Genomic DNA, 23,248 nt, shown 5'->3' with positions numbered 1-23,248 from the left:
GATCCAATAGCGAAAGTGCATTTCTAGCTGGAACATAGCAATAGATTTGAAAAGTTAAAGGCACTGATGGATGGCACAGAACAATATTGGCAGTGTTTCAAAGAAGCAAGTATGGATGCAGACAGGACTACAGTGGGAGCAAGAAAATCTGAGAAAGAAGAATGGCTCCAACCAAATACATGGAGTCTGGTTGAAGAGAGAAAAGAATTGAAGAGCATTCAACCAAAAAGAGACAGCAGTGACAGAGCTGGTCTGCAACAAGACTATATGGACAAAGACAAGGACATTAAAATATCAGACGAGATAAGAGAGAATAGATGGAAAATAAAGCAGGAGAAGCTGTAGAGATGTATAAGAAAAGAGATTATAAAAAGCTTTTTCTGGTATCTAAACAAATGACATCACAATTCTTGAACCATTGAAGCATTGTGACGGCTTGAGATGGTACTACATTAACCACAGAGGAAGGACAGAGTGCCTGTTGAATGGAACATTTCTAGACTGTGGTTTACCAGCCAGAACCACTAACACATAGAGAGATGTGAAGAAACAGTGGACTTACCTATATCACTAGAAGAAACCATCTTTGAGGAAGTAACTAAGACTATGATAATATCAATGTGAAATGTTAAAAGCTGGGAGGGAAGTGATGATGAATTATATGTGCAGATTGTACAGAACAGTTTGGGAGAATGAGAGCTGTCCTGAAGATTGGAGAACAGGTGTTATCTGCAAAATCCATAAAAAGGCTTTATATGTACTCAGGGGTGAAGAGGTTGTATTTTAATCTGGTAGGCCATGTTTAGACCAGTTTTTCACTTAAGAAGGCTTATTGAGAAAGGCTTAGAATATCAGCAGAAGATGGTTTTTAATTTCTTTGATTTTTATTAAACCATTTGATAGCATCCACAGAGGAAGCCCTGAGATACTATGGAATTCCAGCAAAGACCGTTAATTTGATAAAAGTTTGCATGTGTCATGTGTCAGGACAGAAAATGGAGACATGGAATGGTTTAAGATTGTTATTGGCGCAATATAAGGTTGTGTAGTATTCCCACTTCTCTTCTGCTTTGTCATAGACCTTGTGATGAGAAGAGTGATGACCGCTTTTGAAGACATTGGTGTAGTTTGGACTAAAGATAAACTGCCAGAAGTAGATTTTACAGATGATATAGTCATACTGAATAGCAACTTGGGTAGAATGAAAAGACTCTTTATGAGCATAGAAGCAGAAGCAGTCAAAGTGGGACTTTGCATCAGTACATGGAAGACCCAAATCATGGAGACAGGAGAGAGCCACACTGGCTGATGGTTGAAAGAGCACAAAGAGTTGAAAACTTTGCCAATCTTGGAAGTACAATATCTGTTAATGGTCATCTCACTAATGACATGAAGGCAAGAATCCACAAACCAGTGGATCTTTTTTACATTTGTCAAACTTCTGGAAGAGTAAGAAACATCTACAGACTAAAATGAGATAGTACAACTCTATTGTTCTCCCTACACTACTGTATGCCTCGTAAACATCATAGGGAAGTTGAAAAGTTGAATTCACTCCACCACTGTTATTTAAGAAGATTCTTGGGAATTAATTGGAGCGATTGGAGAGATTGGATATTCATTGGAGAGATTGTCTAACCAATGTAGAAGTGTTGCACCACATACGTCAGCAGACTGCAGAGATAGGTACAGTGATTTGGCCATGACATCGGGCTACCCCCTGGCAGAAACACAAAGTATGTCTTAGACTGGATCCCAACTGGAGTGACAGAAAGAGTGGAGGAGAAAGAATGACCTATTGCAAGATGATCATAAAGGATTCTGCCATCATGGAGACAACTTACTATGGAGTCAAACATCTTGATCTGGACAGACAGCAATAGGAAAAATCAACTGCCTCGTGTGCTTCTAGGCACAGGAGATTCTAAAGCTAAAGGTACGCCTTGACCTGGAAGGACTTTTTCTAGCACTGAGCAAAATAATTTTGTTTCTATGTTCATTTGAATCATTGTTTATACTGGTAAAAGTTGCAACCATAGCTTGACTTAATGTCAGTTGGGACGGTGGTTTTGTGGTGAGTATGGATTCCTTGTCCACTAGAAACTGGACAGAGACCATCTGATGAATTTCACACAGGTCACCAAACACATGGCAACACCTTCCAGTTATTACTGTCCAGGGCAGCAGCTGAATTTCTGTCCTAGACATATTCAGGTTTTAAATATTTTGCAGCTTCACCTTAAGTTTGGGGTAATTTTTTTCAAAAGTAAAAGGAGGACCATGTTCATCCCAAAATGGATATTTTTACTTCTATGTATGTCACAAGAATTGTTAAATTTTGCTTGTGGTATCAGATTTCATTCCTTTCACTGAGGAAAGCTAGTGAAAGTGCCAAAAAAGAGTGAAATTTAGCCCCCGAAGTTCAGGAAGGTATTACTTTCTATACACAAATTCTTTCAAAGCAAAAAGAGATGCCTTTCACAGAGCTCTATTTCTAAATTTGCTGTTCATGAAAGTGATGTGCTAAGTAATATAATAATCATAGGGGTATATGCTGCACTCCTAGGAGCAGTATTTCCAAAAGAATTTTGCATTCCAAGCATGTGTAAAAAAACCCAGCCCTTAGAGCCAGACTTTTAAATGTATTTAGACACCTAAATATGCAGCTAGGCACTGTGATGGGTTTTTCAGACCCCACACTAAAGATAAGGGAGTGATGGAGCAGTATTAGGGCAAGGAGATCATGGCCTTCATTAGCTGCAGAGCATGTTCCAAATGAGGACCTGCCTAAGAGGGGACTCCGATAGTCAAGAGGGGAAGGGAAGGGAGTGAAGTAGAGGAAGGTAGTCAGGCTGTAGCTTCTGGGTCAGAATGATGTGAAGGGGAAGGGTCTGGAGTGTGGTTAAGACTCAAATGCGAGGCCAGTGGCTCCCCCACCACTTCTCCTTGTCAAGGGGGAACAACTGGACATTGAAAGTGAGCTGGATCTAGCAGGTTATCTGAATTGTTGAGCCTGTGTGAGCAACCCTCTGCTGAGAAGGAAACAAAGTGCTGGGACCATGGCCCAAACTGAAGAGAGAACAGGGAATGTAGGAAGTGTCCTCGAGGATGCTGGTCTCATAGAATATCAGGGTTAGAAGGGACCTCAGGAGGTCATCTACTCCAACCCCCTGCTCAAAGCAGGACCAATCCTCAACTCCCCAGATCCCTAAATGGCCCCTTCAAGGATTGAACTCACAACCCTGGCTTTAGAAGGTCAATGCTCAAACCACTGAGCTATCCCTTCCCCCTATGTATCAGCTAAGAGGTCTGAGACTCTCCTCACTTCTTTCCCCTTGGGCCCTGGGCAGGACACAATGGAAAGGGAAGGCCTGGGTCTCCCTCCATCCCTGCAGTGGACTAAGAGAACTCAGGTAGCACCAGAGGACCATGGACTGTAATTCATATGCCAGGCCCTCAGATGCCATCCCAAAACTAGGCAATTGTTGAGCCATGGCCTGCCCATTAGGCTTGCTGGCTCCAAGTGAAGCCCACTACAGGCACCTAGTAGGATTTTCAAAAGCACCTGATTTCAGTGGGAGTTCAGAACCTAGTGCTTTTGAAAATCCCTAGGTTCCTATCTGTATCGTTAGGTGCCTAAATACCTTCAAAAAGCTGGCCCTTACTCACTCTGATGTCCTTTTCAATGTTAACAGATGTTTCATTAATCCATCTCATGTTGCTGAATCACAGGGTGACAAGATCACAGCTGATGTCAAAAGGTGCGACTTCTTCCACTTGAATCTGAAGGGGTATAATGTTTGTACAGTAAATTACCGTCTAATGGACTGAACAGTGTAGGTTCTAAGGCAAATTCTCAATGTGCGAAGAAACAAACATGGAAACTGAAACATGCTTGTTTCTTTTCATCCATTTGCCTTGCTTTGCCTTCCCTCGCTCCCCAGTTCCTCCCTCCCCACACCCCGACAAGCTGCTCTTTTTCATTTTGTTTTACATGCTTGACTGAAAGTGCCTACTACATATCCCTGTCACTGCTATTCATGCTTCTGATATTAATTGAAACATAACATAAGTTCCTCTCAGGGCCTTATTTGCTTGTCTTAACTTAGCTTTTACCAATTTGGTATCTCTTCAGTGAAGCTACCAAAGATAGAATTGCCTCCACCTTAAAAAGCCACTACAACCAGAGTATTAACCAAAGTACAGTGCATTAACTTGCTCAGTTAATGCTCTTCCAGCTCATAGCTATATCCTAGCAGATACAGTGTCTGTGGCCAAGGGACAAAGACAAAGTGTTAAGACAGGCTTGTGTGTACATTGACTCCTTTAATATAATGGGCTTTGCTACTGAGAATTGGTAAATCTTATTCCTGCTAAACTACAGCTGTCTCTGTGCAAGTGTGCTAGAAGAAGAGTGGACATTCCTTGAAATATGAACTCAGAATATGGCCGCAAGCAATCTAGAATTCAAGGAGAGGGATTCGGCTGGGGATCACAACAATGTTTGCCATCTTATAGGGAACAAGGTGTGGTAGGTAGGAGAGTTGTTATTACTTATCTTCCCACTGCCATTCACTGGAGAGTACCAATGAAGTAGCTCTGGTGAGATTATACAATATACCCTGGAATAACATGAAGAATTGCCTCTATTTGGTACACTTCTCTCAGTGCATTGAGTAGAATCATGGCTTATATCGGCATAATACCTCCAGAAACTACTGCACAGGTAGTTTACTGTCCATACCACGGCGTATCTCAGAGTGTCTAAGCCATAACAAATACACATAATATTCATTGTCGATGCCACAAGGAAAATAAATGTTTCAAAATGTTGATTTCCTCAAAAGTATAAATTAATGAAGGGGCTTTAAAATGCAAGCACTATATTTCAAACAGAACTTCTCTGATTCTCTTTCAGCCAGGTCCATGTTCCAATATGATCTATGGCTGATGCAATATTATCATGATGCAACTTGGTGAATTATGGAGGCAGTGCATCAGAGTGAGGCATTCAGCTCATATCTGATACTTTGCCATGTTGAGTCACCTTTAAATTTTCTATTGCTTAACAATTCTATTTGCCCTCTCAGTATTTTAGAAGGCCTCTTTGTATGTCAGTATAAAAGAGTTGCATTATTTATTTGATATTTTGGGCTACTTATAATTCATAACATCTGTTCGCAATGTTTTCTTTCCAATTTACACATTACCTGGTACAGTTTTATACCATGCCATCCCCCACATATCCTTAAATGTGGTTCTGCCACTTAAATAAATAAAAAAGTTAATTTCTGAACCCAGTTTGTGATTAGATTTACATTTTAAAAAGTAAATTATGTTAAGATACAGGTGACTTTTAAAGCACATGTAAATATTTTCATTTGATTATAAAAAGTAATTATGTTGACAAGCAATATATTTGGAAGTGAAAGTGGGGTTATGAAAAATTAATGTAATCATTGAACTGCTTAATAGCTCTTGAAAATATGATAAAATAAATCAGTAAGATGTCACTTTGCAAAGTAGAAAATGCAGGGTTTGGACAAATGCAAATTTTCTGTGGAAACCGAACAGTAGGATGGAGAAAACAGCAATCCTCATGCTTTCAAACACAGACTTCAGATGTTTATTTTTGACAGCCAGACCACAAATGATTCATGTACATTTATGCTGAATATTCAATACTAAAATAAATTGCTGCATATGGAAATACTCATTAATGCAAATGTGACCACTAATATTTTCTGAATATATGTCCTGCTCTGAATACCTGAGCATGGTAATTCCCACTCAGCCTGGGTTTTGAGTAGTTTCCTCAAAGTATGTTTCTAGGTAAGAGTTTCAATGTGAGTTAGGCACCAAGGCCCAAATCTTCAAAGATATTTAGGTGGGAGTTCCCACTGAAATCAACAGGAGATAGGCCCCTAAATACCCTTGAGGATCTGGGTCCCAGGTGATTTTGAAAATCCCAGTAGGGATTGTATCATTAGGGACCTAAATACCTTTAAAAATCTGGCTCAAACAGTCAATTAATGCTGTAATATAGCAAAGTTTGGAACTGAAACATCAAGGAATTAGGGCAAGAAATATGGCACCAGGGTTATATGAATAGTGCCAGATGGCTCCTTCCTGTAAGAAAACTAAACATTGTTTTACTTTAAATGGAGCATGTTTGACATGGACATTATCAAAATAATATAAATAGGGGCCCTAAGGATGAGATTTTTACAGCTTCACTTTTCAGAGGAGAAAAAAAAAAAACATTTTGAAGGTGAGCAAAAATTCTTTTGATGTGGCATAGAGGCTTGGTACCTGAAAAGGCTTTATAATCCTGACATACTCAATCAGTGGGAGATAATTAACAGATTGATAGACTCAATAATGAAATTAATTGGTTCTAGGCCAAAAGGGACCATTGTGATCATCTGGTCTTGTCTATATAGCACAGGCCATAAAACTTTCCAAAATAATTCCTAAAGCAAATCTTTTAGAAAAACATCCAGGCCTGCTTTAAAAGATGTAAGTGATGGAAAATCCACCATAACCCTTGATAAAGTGTTAAATACTCGCACCATTAAAAAAAATTATGCTGTATTTCCAGTCTGAATTTGTCTAGCTTCAACTTCTAGCCATTGGATAGGGTTATATCTTTGTCTGCTAGATTGAAGAGCCCATTATTAAATATTTGTTCCTCATGTAGGTACTTATAGATGTAATCAAGTCATCTCTTAACCTTTTCTTTATTAAGATAAATAGATTGAGCTCTTTCAGTCTATCACTATAAGGATGTTTTCTAATCTGCTTATCATTCTCATGGCTCTTCTCTGAACCTTCTTCAATTTATCAACATTCTTCTTGAACTGTGGGCACTAGAAATGGATCAAGTATTCCAGCAGCAGTCACACCAGTGCAAACACAGAAATAAAATAACCTCTCCACTTCCACCTGAGATTCCCTTGTTTATATATCCCAAGACTGCATTAGCTCTTGTGGCCACATGGGAGCTCGTGTTTAGCTTATTATCCACCATGACCCCCAAAGTAGTCAGGCTGCATCTTACATTCAAACCATTTTTTATATATTGTTAACTCTTAATAACTACTGAACTTACAGCATCCCTGCTTTGCTGAATAGACCAGGTATTAGTACACTGTGATACTTAGTTGATTTCAGTGGAATGCTAGTAAAATTACCACAGAAGTGTGTCTGCTAATTTGAAAGACTGGCAGCAAAAAAGGGTTTGTGGAAACTTGGTTCAGAAAATGAAACAGAGTGAACAAGAAGCAAAGAGAAGGGTGGGGCTTGTTACAAATGAATGACAGAGAGCAGTAACTCTAAATCATTTGAAGAAGAATATAATCAGATTATACACAAAGAAAAAATTAGCTCTTTCAATGGCTAAATGATTATAATTCAATCAATGCAGTTAAATAATGATACATCTTTAGAAGCATGTGTGTAATTCAGGATAAGAAATGCAACATAAATATGTGTAACATTAGTTATGAATGACAGGGAATAATAAATCCAAGACAAGTTTATGGATTACATTATATATGAGGTGGAATGTCACTGGCAGCTTTTGACTTAACAGGGAAATGTTGCAGCAGATGGGATCAGCAGAAAAAAAAAACAAATACAAATATAAAACAAGGAATCAAAATAATTAAAAAAGTCAATAGGGCAAAGAAAACTCTAAGTGTGCCATATAATATGAAAAGTAAATGGCAATGATCATGAATAAAGGAATAGAATTAGAATGAGTCATAAAAATCAACAGTTGGAATTTCCATGAGGAGTTATTTTATGGCTCCTTAATAGACAGGAAATACAGACATAGAAGTAAGAAGTTCTTTTACATAATCTTACCAATTGTCCCTGGCTTCCATTACTGGGCAGCTACACCAAGGATGGTCCATTCTTATCTTGTTTTTATACTTATAATGAAATGAAAGATAAGAAAAAGTTGCAGGACTTTTTAAAATTGCACCATCCAAGTGAGTAGACATCACCAGTCTGGAGTTGGGAGTTACTAAATCTAAACTACATATGGACATTCTCACAGCTTCAGGATTGCTATATTACTGTGAGATGCTTGAATCCCTTCTGTAGTGCGTGCTGAAGTAGATCTGGGTGCAGTCAGTACCTTACAGGATTGAACTTTTAATTAAGCTGAGTGATTCTGGCAGCCATAGGACAGGTGTGTTAATAATAATATTTAGCATTTACATAATAATTTAAATCTATAGAGCTCAAAGCATTTTACAAAGGAAGGTAATTATCATTAATGTCATTTTAAAGACAGAGCTGCAGGTACCCTGACTCCCATTCTCAAGTCCTACCTACTGGATCACATTGCATCCCAGAGCGTTCTATACTATCCTACTCTATGAACATTCCCTTTTCAGAAGGTTGCATTTCAAGATAACAATGTGTCATGACTGGATTAACTAGAAAAATGACACTCATCCAAACCCTAAAGCTAAACACAGATATGGCTCTCTAATGAGGGTTGCTGCTGCCTTTGCTGCTATATAATCATAGCAGGGAGTACTATGCATATTGTATATGTAGTTTAGTGTTACAAGGAAACGTCTTCATTTTTCCAAAAAAAAAGTCAATGCAATGAGTACATATCTCAATTGTTTCCACCGTACCCTAAAATTTTTATGGAGACCTGCATCTAATTTTGTATTTCTTTTTGAATTGTCAATATGAGATGACATGATTAATATAGAGCTGTCAAACAGTATTAAGTAAACAACTTTAATTTTATGATTAGCAAACTTCATACTGTACATTTGCATTAAATTTATATCAATTTTCTAGGATAATGTAAATGTCACTGAAGATCTGAATGTCATTTTGCTGTGGTGATAGTGAAAGTCTCAATGTCTTCATCAACTGTAATTAACTCACTTGTCTATCTGATATGATTTTGCCTTTTTCTTCTCCATAGCTAAGAAAACTCTAGGGCAGCTTTTATTATATAAGCAATTATCATCATTATTATTATGCGTGTAGAAACATGCCAGACATCTCACAAACACAACCAATGGCATGGTCCCTATCCCAATTTAAATTTAACATGATGCACTGAGGCTCATAAACAGACAACTACAACAAAAGAAGAAGGGAGAAAGGATAATGGAGGATGAACAACACAAACGTGCACTTGCAATGGGTTTTTTTAAGGAATTGAAAGGGATAGGACAGGGCATAAGCCAAACTCCAACCGATGAGGGTTTGTAAGAATCTTTATCCATCAACAGGTAATGAATAATCAATAATCATCAAATGAAAGGTTTCTTACACTCTTATTTCATGCTTCTGGTACTAGTCTAGATGGACCATTAGTATGATCTGGTATAGCAGTTTCTATGTTTTTAAGTAAAAATAATAATACTACATGGTTACTCTGTAAGGCAGGCACAGATCATTATGATTACATTAATTCCGAATTTTTTTAAAAAAATCTTACTTCTCAGAGGCAAGAAATGGTAGAACTGAGTTTTTAGGAGAAATTTGAATGAGGTAAGGGAAGTAACTTGGCAAACTGGACTGGGAGGAATGCACCATGCATAAGAGGCAGTATGGATAAAGGTAGAGATGCCAGAGATCAGATCTGCAAACTTTGGCTGCTATAATTTTAGAGAAGTTGAGGGACACAACTAGGGTAATAGATACTCACATTGTGTATGTGTGTGTGCACCCACAAAATCTCTATAGATATCAGAGGGGTAGCCGTGTTAGTCTGTAGCCACAAAAATGAGGAGTGCGGTGGCACCTTAAAGACTAACAGATTTATTTGGGCATAAGTTTTCGTGAGTAAAAAACCCACTTCTTCAGATGCATGGAGTGAAAATTACAGAAACAGGCATAAATATATATTGGCCCATGAAGAGAAGGGAGTTACCTACAAGTGGAGAACCAATGTTGAAGGCTGATTTAGTCAGGGTGGATATGGTCCATTCCCAATAATTGATGAGGAGGTGTCAATACCAAGAAAGGGAAAATTGCTTTTGTACTGAGCCAATCACTCCCAGTCCCTATTCAAGCCCAACTTTATGGTGTGTTAAGTTTGCAAATGATTTATAGCTTAGCAGTTTTAATTGGCAAAATAATGAACTTTTGGACTCGTGCTTCTGAGCCACCTCTCGTATGTTAAATAAGTTCTGAATTCTTGAAAGACAGTGGTTACAGATGGTGTTGCATTAACTTTAACTGCAGCGTTGTGAATATGAAGTTGCAAGAGTTAAATACTGCATTGTATTTCAAGTGTTGAAGTTGCAATACAATTGTAAAACATGGAAATACTACTGTTAGATGCTCTGCTAAGCAAAAAAACCTCCAGTATAGTGCATCCTGAATGGAAACACAGTTCATAACCCCAACAGGATTATCTCATTCAGAAACCTTTAGGTCACAGTAGCAGAAATGGAAGTTCTTTTAACCTCTCCTCTAGCCATTATGAAGTAAAAGTCCTAAGGGAGCTCAGGGCTGGGAAGGTATTATTTTCATCCAATGCATAAGAGTCAGCACCTATGTGATATCAACACACATTTTTCAGGCACAGAATAGGTTGGTGTTTTGGTTTTGGTTTTTCCCCTATTGAAAAGCAGTTTTTGTCACTTTGACAGCTGACTTTGGATGTGGTCAATAAGCATTGCTGGCACCAAAGGACCTCTTTCCCCGGTTCACATCTTATGGTATGAATAAAGATTTCTCAAAAGCCTCCTACGATCTTTACAAAAAGCCTTAAGAGTGTATGGACGCACCAAAATAAAAATGTTCAGGGCTGCATGCACCAATTGACACAAAATCACAGAAACCCAAAGTCATTCCTATATGTTCTGTGAACAGCCTTAACTTCTCATCGCCCCAAACATAGGCAACATCTCAAAAGCTCTCAGTTCTGGCAAATTTTCCCCAGCAACAGTTCTGCATCCCAATTCCAGTACTACAGAATCTGTTGTGCACTCAACACTGCTTAGTAAAGAGATTTCATTGTTGAGCACCTCCCATCCAGACTCTTCTGTTTGCAGCAAAATGCAGGCCCACCACAGAAAAAATGTCTGTGAAGATCAGTTTTTAATTTTCTCCATAAGCCTAAAGGACAAAGATTGGTGTATAGTTGTCAAGTCATGGCTATTTCATGATCATTCCACTATTCCTACTACGGAAAGCTACCTCTTACATCAGCAATATCAAGAGTCTACCTATATATCCAAATTAGTGGTATAATACGATTTTGTTAGCCAGAGATATTAAAAAAACAACAAACCATCAAAAACAACTCAAAAAGGAGCCATTTTGTCCATTTTTAAAGTACTTACTCAATTTACCCAAAAAGTTGAGATTATATTCTAGTTGCTAATGACACTTAACCCTAAAATGTGAAAGCCTGAAGTTTCATTTTTTGGCATTACTAGGAGAAATCACTTCATAACTGGATGCTGCTTGTAACCTTAATTATGGAATGACTGCTACTCTGCCTGTTCTGTGTAAACCAGAAGTACAAATGTGGAACTAAAGCCTTGGTTTTACGGCATTGAAAGTGTAGACCTCTACCACTGGAGCTCTTAGTTTTCATGTGCCTACAGGACATTGTACTATTTCTAAACTTCACTGAACCAGTGAGGAGCAAATACTAACATGTACATTCAAGACTCTATCCTGATTCCTGCTTCTCTTTTCTTGGGCTGCTCCCATGATGAAAAGGGCCCAGAAAGTGACCACATTTTCCTAACTGGTGATTTCTATCATGTAGGATAGTCTCCAGTCTTACAGAGACAGTGTAATGGATGTGTCAGGGCACATCTTCTAGGGGGAGTAAGAACATAGTCAGGGTGCACTGCTTATACCAGGGATTCTGGACAATAGCCAGCTGCGGGTAGTTTAGAGCAGATCTAGTCTAGCAGCTCTAGCAAATGGCTCCTGCCCAACCGGTTTCCAGTGGTAACTGGACATAGCTAAAGATTGAAGCTGGAGGGCCTGATGCTGTTTGCACTAAAGTCAATAGTAAAAAAAATCTCATTGATATCAACAATGATCCCATAACACCTAATGAAAATCACAGGTTCAGGACTGGGCGCAAATCCATTCCCAACAAAATTCAGTAACAAGTTTTTTTCGATGCAACATGTTTTCTTCAAATGTAACCAGTGCATGAATTTTTGAGGCAATTTTAATATCTGGGAAATTTGAATAGAATAGCAACAAGTGATTTGGAGTCAAAATTCCAAAATTCATATGGAAGCAATTTTTAAGTGATTGGAAAATCAGACATTTTTTTTCTCACATTCCACAGAATATTATTCTTTACCATCATAGTAAATTTGCCCGTTTTCACTCCAGATTATTTTTTCATACAAAAATATAGGGACTAAAGTAGGACTTTATGATAGAAGCTGTTGCAAATTCAACTATGGATACATGAATACCTCTTCATAATATGTCTCAGTTGTTCATTAGTGCCTCACATTGGATGAGAGAACCCAGGTATGGTAGAGAATAAGATAAAGTAAATGAAGTAACAAAAAGCTACCAAAAACAATGACTGACTAATATATCCAGCATTTATCCATTAGAATTCATTAATTTAAAGTGGGGAGAAGGAAGCTTTATGTCCAAATAAATAAAACTTTCACAAACCAGTAAAACCACATACCAAAAGAAACATATTCTGAACACAATGTCCAACTCAGTACCTAATTTTGATATTGTGGTTGTTATTTTTTAACACCAATGTCTGGGCAAATAGAGGAAAGCCAAGAAAACTGTCTGCATATAAAAATGAAAAAGAGAACACAATGAAACGATGAACCTGGTGAGCACCATGACATCAGAAGACATCATGTTCCTTAAACTTATTTACACATCAGTGAACTAGAAAATAAGAAAACAGCTCACACTGAACCCAAATAAAATAGGTAATTAAATAATTTTAAATGTGGCTGAACCCGATACACAGCTAAAAGGAACAATTAAAAAACTTAAATACAGTTTTGAGAGGAATGAATGTTCAGAACACACAATAAGAACCAATCTTTGCTTGCTGCAAAGTACATGTTTTTCAGAGTATAAAGTAGCAGATACTCAAAGAGATATTGGTTTAGGGTAAAATAACCTGATTTTATTGCCTGCACCTAAGAACATAAGAATGGCCATACTGGTAAGACCAAAGATCCATCCAGCCAAGTATCCTGTGTGCCAACAGTGGCCAATGCCAGGTGCCCCAGAGGGAGTGAACAGAACAGATAATGATCAAATGATCTCTCTCCTGCCATCCATCTCCACCCTCTGACAAACAGAGGCTAGGGGCACCATTCCTTACCCATCCTGGCTAATAGCCATTAATGGACTTAACCTCCATGAATTTACCTAGTTCTCTTTTAAACCCTGTTATAGTCCTAGCCTTCACAACCTCCTCAGGCAAGGAGTTCCACGGGTTGACTGTGCGCTGAGTGAAGAAGAACTTCTTTTATTTGTTTTAAACCTGCTGCCCATTAATTTCATTTGGTTCTTATATTATAGGAACAAGTAAATAACTTTTGTTTATTCACTTTCTCCACACCACTCATGAGTTTATATACCTCTATCATATCCCCACTTAGTCTCCTCTTTTCCAAGCTGAAAAGTCCTAGCCTCTTTAATCTCTCCTCATATGGGACCCGTTCCAAACCCCTAATCATTTTAGTTGCCCTTCTCTGAACCTTTTCTAATGCCAGTATATCTTTTTTGAGATGAGGGGACCACATCTGTATGCAGTATTCAAGATCTGGGCATACCATGGATTTATGTAAGTTCAATAAGATATTCTCCGTCTTATTCTCTAGCCCTTTTTTAATGATTCCTAATATCCCATTTGCTTTTTTGACTGCCACTGCACACTGCATGGACGTCTTCAGAGAACTATCCATGATGACTCCAAGATTTCTTTCCTGATTAGTTGTAGATAAACTAGCCCCCATCATATTGCATGTATAGTTGGGGTTATTTTTTCCAATGTGCATTACTTTACATTTATCTACATTAAATTTCATTTGCCATTTTGTTGCCCAATCACTTTAGTTTTGTGAGAACTTTTTGAAGTTCTTCACAGTCTGCTTTGGTCTTAACTATCTTGAGCAGTTTAGTGTTGTCTGCAAACTTTGCCAACTCACTGTTTACCCCTTTCTCCAGATCATTTATGAATAAGTTGAATAGGATTGGCCCTAGGACTGACCCTGGGGGAACACCACTAGTTACCTCCCTCCATTCTGAAAATTTACCATTTATTCCTATACTTTGTTCCCTGTCTTTTAACCAGTTCTCAGCCCATGAAAAGATCTTCCCTCTTATCCCATGACAATTTAATTTATGTAAGAGCCTTTGGTGAGGGACCTTGTCAAAGGCTTTCTGGAAATCTAAGTACACTATGTACACTGGACCCCCTTGTCCACACGTTTGTTGACCCCTTCAAAGAACTCTAATAGATTAGTAAGACATGATCTCCCTTTACAGAAACCATGTTGACTTTTGCCCAACAATTTTATGTTCTTCTATGTGTCTGACAATTTTACTCTTTATTATTGTTTCAACTAATTTCCCGGTACTGACGTTAGACTTACTGGTCTGTAATTGCCGGGAGCACCTCTAGAGCCCTTTTTAAATATTGGCATTACATTAGCTATCTTCCAGTCATTGGATACAGAAGCTGATTTAGAGGCAGGTTACAAACCATATTTAATAGTTCTGCAATTTCATATTTGAGTTATTTCAGAACTCTTGGGTGGATTCCATCTGGTCCCGGTAACTTGTTACTGTTAAATTTATCAATTAATTCCAAAACCTCCTCTAATGACACTTAAATCTGTGACAATTCCTCAGATTTGTCACCTACAAAGGATGGCTCAGGTTTGGGAATCTCCCTAACATCCTCGGCCGTGAAGACTGAAGCAAAGAATTAATTTAGTTTCTCCACAATGACTTTGTCGTCTTTAAGTGCTCCTTTTGTATCTCAATCCTCCAGGGGCCCCACTGGTTGTTTAGCAGGCTTCCTGCTTCTGATGTACTTAAAAAACATATTACCTTTTGAGTTTTTGGCTAGCTGTTCTTCAAACTACTTTTTGGCTTTTCTTATTTCATTTTTACACTTAATTTGGCAGTGCTTATGCTCCTTTCTATTTACCTCACTAGGATTTGACTTCCACTTTTTAAAAGATGCCTTTTTATGTCTCACTGCTTCTTTTAAGCACCATGAATGAATGAAAGTACTGATAACTGGTTGTTACATATATATTTTCCCCTGTCCCGTCCCTAAGGAATGTTAGTCCATTGAGCTCCTCCAATTTTTCAGTTAGTTCAGAAAGTGGCACACAGCCTATATCAGATGCTCAGCACATAACCCCTGTGTGCTCCTCTCCCTTTGCTGGCTCTCAGTAGGATACCATGACAAATGCAAGGTCACAGTGTTAATATTTAAGGGTCTCCATGCAATTGGGCTAAGATACTTAAAATAATGCATCTTTTTTTCTGGACAATGACCTCCCGATACAGCTGTGTGCCTCAGAAACTACCCTCAACAGTGCAGCTCATGAGATGTGTGAAATTGAGTTTGGACTCATGACTTTGGATTCATGACCAGATGAGATAAGTTTGATCACTGATCTCACTGCTTTCAGACACATTGTAAAACTCATATCTTCATCTCTGTTCAAGGACCAGATCCTCAAAGGTATTTAGGTGCCTAATAGCCATTGAAATCATAGGAGTGGCACGCCTAAATACCTTATAAGGATCTGGGCCCAACTGTTTAGGTGCAACTGAAAATAGCAAAGAAAAGTAAAGAAGGAAAAAGAGTTGTAGCCAAGAAAAAGGAGAAGAAGAGAAAGGAGGTAGTAGAAGTGGGAGGAGAGAAAAGGAAACAAACAAATCTTCCTCAATCCCTGAATGGCTCGGGGCAACTTTGGACTACTGGACAAAATTGGACTACTGGACAATTGTAATTTTGATTATCTCTTAGAATGTGGGATACTGTACAGATCAGTGATGGTATAAGACTATGGGTAGATAAGTGAATGAGATATAGGTAGATCCCTTCCATTTGCATTTTTGCACCATCTGCACCATTTCTCCTGATCAAGAGGACAGATCATGTCTGACTCTGAAGCACATAAATGTCAATTCATCTGTTAGCTAAATAATGTCACCCAAAGACTATATGTACACTTTGAGCTTGAGGTGTGAATTCCTGCTCTAGGAGCTGTACCAGTGCTAGCTCTGATTGAGCTAGTCTGCTAAAAATAGAGCTGTGCAAGGGGCTAGATAGCCCTAAGTCTGTACCTAGAGTCTTGGGCAGGTATGTACTCAGGTTAGCCCTTCCTGTTGCTCATGCCACTGCAGCTATACTCTATATTTAGCGCTCTTGTTATGTGCTGGTTATGTGGGGTTACGTGCTGTATGTCTACTCGAGCTGGAAATTACATCTCCACTTTGAAGGATAGACATACCCAAAGAATGAGGATGCAAGGGAGGCCTTCCTCAGTCCTTGCCCTTGAGTTAAGTGATCGACTGCTGTATCTAAGCCAATCCCTACTGGCTTGGGATCAATGGCTATGCTTGGGATCTGAATTTGGATACCTTATGGGGCACCATGATCATATGGTATTTGGTGAATTTATAGTACTGGCCATGCTCATTTTATAAAAGAAAATCTGCTATAAAGGTTTTTCAACATTTTTTAGCCAAAACAAGAAAATAAGGCCAGAAAAAAAATCTAGGAGATTTATTTACAATAAAATTGGTATATTAAATATACAATAGACGCATGTAATGAAATAACTAAAAATCATAGTGGCCTCCTGGAAACAACCCAACCACTGAAAACACAGAAAAAAACAGTCCATAATGACTCTTGCCACTGTTTTATTACAACTCTACAAAAATACCAAACACGTTACAAGTAATTGATGTCCCCAACTGTAGAACTTTTCTGCCTGTAATCAAAATATATTATCACAGGAATTCTTTGAGTCAATAGAAGTATGGTATGAAAATAAATCAGCCTATTAAAAGAGGGTCAGATCCTCAGCTTGTGTATGTCAGCATTTAAATGTGCTCTGCTGATTTACACCAGCTGAAGATCTGTCTTTTAGCTCTCAATATAAAAGAAAGTACTGAACTTGTGAGGGCAGTGGAGGAGGTGGGCATGAGGGTACAAGCAGAATGGAGAGGGGGAAGTGAAGAAGGGAGCAGTAGCATGTGGAAGAAGGAGAATACAAGAGGAGGGAGAAGAATAGGGGGTCATTGCACTCTCCCTCCCCTAGGAAACTTTAAGAAAATCAGTGAGATCTCAAACCCACTGCAAGCCTTTGCATGTTTCTTGAAGGCTCACTTCATCTCACTGCAAGCCTTGCTAAGTTTGTCTAACCCTTACACTCTAAGTCATAACATGGTACAATAATTATACAATTAAGGGACCATCTCTTTGTTTTCCCTGACAGGGAGGCCCCTAAGTATTACTGTAATACAAATAATAAAAAATAGTGAAAAAATGAAGGTCTGCTACTTTTTGTGGTCCCTGAGAAAATGAAACTGTTTGCATGCATGGGTAAAGTAGCACCAGTTCCTAATTTTCTCAAATTGCACTATGGGTATAGATCTCAGGTATTTTGGCTACCAGAACTATGAATTTCCTTTCCGTTAAAGGCCTGAGTTTCTTGTAAGTTTAACCTTAATTCTGAATTCTTGAGTTTCTAACATTGGGGGGAGGGGAGTTATTTGCTTGTTTTTTACAAACTTACATTCTTGAAAAGTAATATTCACTAACCTACTGATATGGGCCTGCTGTCTTAACATTATCATAAAGAGTTACTGGGACACCATCATAGGACCTAATCACATCAGCCACACCATAAGAAGCTCATTCACCTGCACATCTACCAATGTGATATATGCCATCGTGTGCCAACAATGCCCCTCTGCCATGTACATTGGCCAAACCGGACAATCTCTACACAAAAGAATAAATGGACACAAATCAGACATCAAGAATTATAACATTCAAAAGCCAGACGGAGAACACTTCAACCTCCCTGGTCACTCAATTTCAGACCTAAAAGTCACAATTCTCCAACAAAAAAACTTCAAAAATAGACTCCAACGAGAAACTGCAGATTTGGAATTAATTTGCAAACTGGACACCATTAAATTAGTCTTGAATAAAGACTGTGTGTCCTAGATGGAACAACACCACACAATCCATTGTCTACAGCCAAGCTCTAAGATACTACCGCATTTGCTCCAATCCCTCAGACAGAGACAAACACCTACAAGATCTCTATCAAGCATTCTTAAAACTACAATACCAACCTGCTGAAGTGAAAAAATAGATTGACAGATCCAGAAGAGTACCCAGAAGTCACCTACTACAGGACAGGCCCAACAAAGAAAATAATAGAACAACACTAGCTGTCACCTTCAGCCCCCAACTAAAACCTCTCCAGCACATCATCAAAGATTTACAACCTATCCTGAAAAATGATCCCTCACTCTCACAGATCTTGGGAGACAGACCAATCCTTGCTTACAGACAGCCCCCAACTGGAAGCAAATACTGTCCAGCAACCACACACCACACAACAAAAACACTAACCCAGGAACCTATTCTTGCAACAAAGCCCAATGCCAACTCTGTCCACATATTTATTCAAGTGACACCATCATAGGACCTCATCACATTAGCCATGCCATCAGGGGCTCATTCACCTGCACATCTACCAATGTGATATATGCCATCATGTGCCAGCAATGCCCCTTTGCCACGTACATTGGCCAAACCAGACAGTATCTACACAAAAGAGTAAATGGACACAAATCTGACATCATGAATCGTGACATTTAAAAACCAGTAGGAGAACACTTCAACCTCTCTGGCCTCTCAGTAAAAGATTTAAGGGAGGCATTTTTTCAATAGAAAAGCTTCAAAAACAGACTCCAATGAGAAACTGCTGAGCTTGAATTAATATGCAAACTAGATTCCATTAACTTGGGTTTGAATAGAGTCTGGGAGTGGCTGGGTCATTACACATATTGAATCTATTTCCCTAAAGTTAAGTATCCTCACACCTTCTTGTCAACTGTCTCAATGGGCCATCTTGATTATCACTTCAAAAGTTTTTTTTCTCCTGCTGATAATAGCTCATCTTAACTAATTAGCCTTTAACAGTTTGTATGGCAACTTCCAACTTATCTGTATGTATATATATATCTTCTTACTATATGTTCCATTCTATGCATCCGATGAAGTGGGCTGTAGCCCACGAAAGCTTATGCTCAAATAAATTTGTTAGTCTCTAAGGTGCCACAAGTACTCCTGTTTTTTTTGTGGATACAGACTAATGAGGCTGCTACTCTGAAATATTCATGATTTCTGAATAAAAATTTAACTTATAATTAATGATATCATAATATAACTACAATCAAAGCTTCTGATTTAGAGAATTCTTTAATCTTGTTCTCATTAGGAGTCCTATGTTATGAAAGATTAAGATACACTACCAAATCGACAATCAAATTTAAGCTAATTACCTTGAAGTTAGGTGAAGTGGTGACACCTCTTGCAAGCTAGGAGGGAGATAAGACAAGCTTGTTCCTGTGGGCTAGTATCACTTGTTACTTACATTAATTGTGGGAAAATACCACTGCTTACTAAGAAACAATAGCCTGCATTTAGTACAGATCAACATGACATGGTGCAGGAATTATGGAAGCAATATTATTCCATTAATTTACATCCTTTAAACTGTGAATTTGGTGAAACAGATGTCAAAGCCTATCGTGCAGTTGAAAGGGAATCATTCGTTTGCAATATGCCTGGTTTACTTACAGACACAGAAAGAGGTTGAACGTGCATATTTGACTCTTACTTTTTGAACATTGTTGCAAGTGAAAATGGTGACACGTAAACAAATAAAAGGAGTTGTGAATATCAGCAAAACGAATTGTTGAGATTTGACAAGTATTTGACAATACCACCCACCACCACTATGACCCCTCCTCCTGCTCCTTCTCCCTTCTCTTTCCACCCTTTGTATTGACCTGTCTCTAGTTTTAACTGTGCCTTTTGTATGTAGGTCTACATATATGATGGTCAATTATTTTTTTTTCAAAAATAGTCCTTTTAATTAGAGTTATGTTCCTCTGTCAATATGTAGACACTTAAATAAGTAGCCTGATTTTCAAAGCTGGTAGGTGCTCATACTGAGAATTTTTGAAAATCAGAATGCTTATTTAGGCTCTTAGATACAGATTAGGAACTTTACTTTTGGGCTCCTTTTTTTTTAAAATTGTGGCATACAGACGCACATGGATTTGGGCCCTCCAGCTTGGAAGGGCTAAGTCACATTTTCCTTTAATAGGAGCCAGAGAAAATAAGTAGGTGAGTCACTATCTGAAGAGACTGCTTAACAATAGTAAAAGAATTACAGCTAAAATGTAATTAAGATGTGAAGCCACCCTCATTTTGACAGTCAGTTGATGACCTCACAAAGATTATGGCAATTTTACTCATATGAGCAGACTTGTTTAAATTAAAAGAGATGGAGGGTGAGGATGTGAATAAGAGGATAATTTATTAGTTCTTACATTATGAATGCAGTTATCAGTGCCACCTCAGAGCACTGCTCTTTCTGTCCAGTGTCCCATCTCCAGCTGTGACTATCCCTGAGGGTTCAAAGGAAAGAGAGTAAAACAAAAACAAATACCCAAATCTGAATAAATTTTGGGGAAAAAATCAAATCCCTTCCTGACCCCTGCAGGTGATGGGCGGAAGCTCTGAAGCATAAGCTGTGGGAACATAAGACAAACTGGAAGGTATCCCAAGGGCTTCCAAGCCCAGTTCCTTCCCCCCCCCCCAAAAAAAAGGAACCCTTTCATATAATCTGGGTGTCAACACTAATAAAGTTGTTTGCCTCCACAACTCCTATTGGGAGGCTGTTCCCAGAACCTCACTCCTCTGAGGGTTAGAAGCCTTCTAGTTTCCAGACTGAATTGTTCATGGCTAGTTTATACTGATTTGTTCTTGTGCCAACATTACATGTCATCTTAAATAGCTCTTCACCCTCCAAGATGTTTACCCCTGGGATGTATTTATAGAGTGTGCTCATATCCCCTCTCAGCCTTCTTTCTGCTAGACTAAACAAAGCAAACTCTTCCAGTCTCCTCTCATAAGATAGGCCCTCCATTCCCCTGATCCTCCTAGTAGCTCCTCTCTGCACCTGTTCCAGTTTCAATTAATCTTTCTTGAATATGAGTGACCAGAATTGTATACGATTCCAGGAGGAGGGCTTAACAATGCTTTATACAGTGGCATTAATACTTTCTCTACTAGAAATGCCTTGCCTTACACATTGTAGGATTGCATTTGCCTTTTTGGCAGCTGCATCACACTGGTGGCTTCCCTTTATCCTGTGACTGACCAACAGACCCAGGTCTCTCCCCTCCTTTTTTGCATCCATCTGATGAGCCCCTAGTTTGTAACAGAAATTATTTTTAGACCCTAAGCACTTGAACTTTGTACTATTGAATTTCATCCCATGTGTGTCACTCCAGTCCTGAACGTCATCTGGAACTTCCTGTATAATGTTACAATCCTCCTCAGTATTGATGATGCCTCCCAACTTTGTATCATCAGAAAATTTCATTAGCATGCTTCTACTTTTTGTGCCCAGGTCATTAATAAAAAACATTGAATAAGATTGGTTCCAAAACAAATCCTTGAGGAACTCCACTAGTAACTTCCCTCCAGTCCAATGGTTTACCTTCCAACACAATCTGTGGCCTTCTCCCCATTAGCTTGTTCCTTGTCCACCATTCAATTCTTGTTCTAATCCCCATCACCTTGAATTTAACTAATAATTTCTCATGTGGTACCATAGCAAATGTTTTACTAAAGTCCAAGTATATTAGATCTACCTCATTTCCCTTATCTAAAAAAAATCAGGTGTGATTTTCTCTAAGAAGGAAATCAGGTTAGTCTGGCATGGTCCACCTTGGATAAAAACATGTTGCATTACATCCCCTTGTTCATTTACCTCCATGAATTAAATGATTTGTTCTTTCACAATTTGTTCCAAAGTTTTGCATAAGACTGTTGACAGGTTTACAGGCCTATAATGGCCCAGATCACAGTTTTCCTTTTCTTAAATTTAGATCGGACATTAGGTTTTCTACAGTCATATGGTATTACCCCCAAATAGCTAGCATTATTAAACATTCTTGATATTAAACATTAACAATCTCATGTGCTAGTGCTCTCAGAATTCTGGGAGGGAAATTGTCCAGTCCCCTGGATTTGAGCACATAAAGCTTTTTTTATCCATGACAACATAGCAATGACATGTTAGTTATGGTTGAGAGAGATGAACCACTTTAGCAAAGTTCAGAACCCCTCAAAATTTTGTTCTATCTCTATAACTAACTTTGAAGTGGATATCTAAAATAGTTGGATACTTTTTTTCCTTTCTCCCAGTTCTTCCTTCTGCTCATGATTGGAACCAAAATTGTCAGCATATTATCAAACTATATTTTCTCACAGCTCCTCTAGGCATATCAAGAGAAAGTGCCAGAAATGTTGTGATAAACACTGTTAATATGAGCTCTGGAGTATAATACTCGGGACTCAAGTGATTTAGGACAGTTCATGTAAAAATCCAAACTTTTGGATGTTTAGCTTTTGAGTTTCACCAAACAGTAGGTCCTCATCTACTGACTTTCAAATCAGGTTGAACATGATGCTTTCTAAATTTTGACCAAACTGAAATTACTTCAAACTAGAAATGACTTCAAACCAGGAAGGCAGCATTCAAATCCAATTCAAATTTAAGCAAGTTTGCGGGACAAACCAGAACCAGTGCTTAGTTTTATAGTTAGATATGGGTGGGATGAGAACCATTAACCCCACAATAGCTCATTGAGTGGTGGTTAGGGCCCTCAGTTAGTATACAGGTTACCTGGATTCCCTGCTTCTGCCACATTCCACCCACAGACTTGAACCCGTATCCAGTAATCACCCCACTTGGAATGATTATCACATTTTTCATAGGATATCATACATGTACCTCTCTAAAGTAGGCATAATTTTTTTCAATCCAAACACAAGAAATGGTAAAATACAGATCTGTACTCTTTAAAAGGAAAAAAATAAAGTTTCGGTGCATATACACTTTGTATTCTTATACACTTTGCCCTTTGTTCCCAGACCTCA

This window comes from Lepidochelys kempii, chromosome 3 (genome assembly GCF_965140265.1).
Source record: "Lepidochelys kempii isolate rLepKem1 chromosome 3, rLepKem1.hap2, whole genome shotgun sequence".
NCBI classification, from domain to species: Eukaryota; Metazoa; Chordata; order Testudines; family Cheloniidae; genus Lepidochelys; species Lepidochelys kempii.
This window is presented reverse-complemented; position numbering follows the sequence as displayed.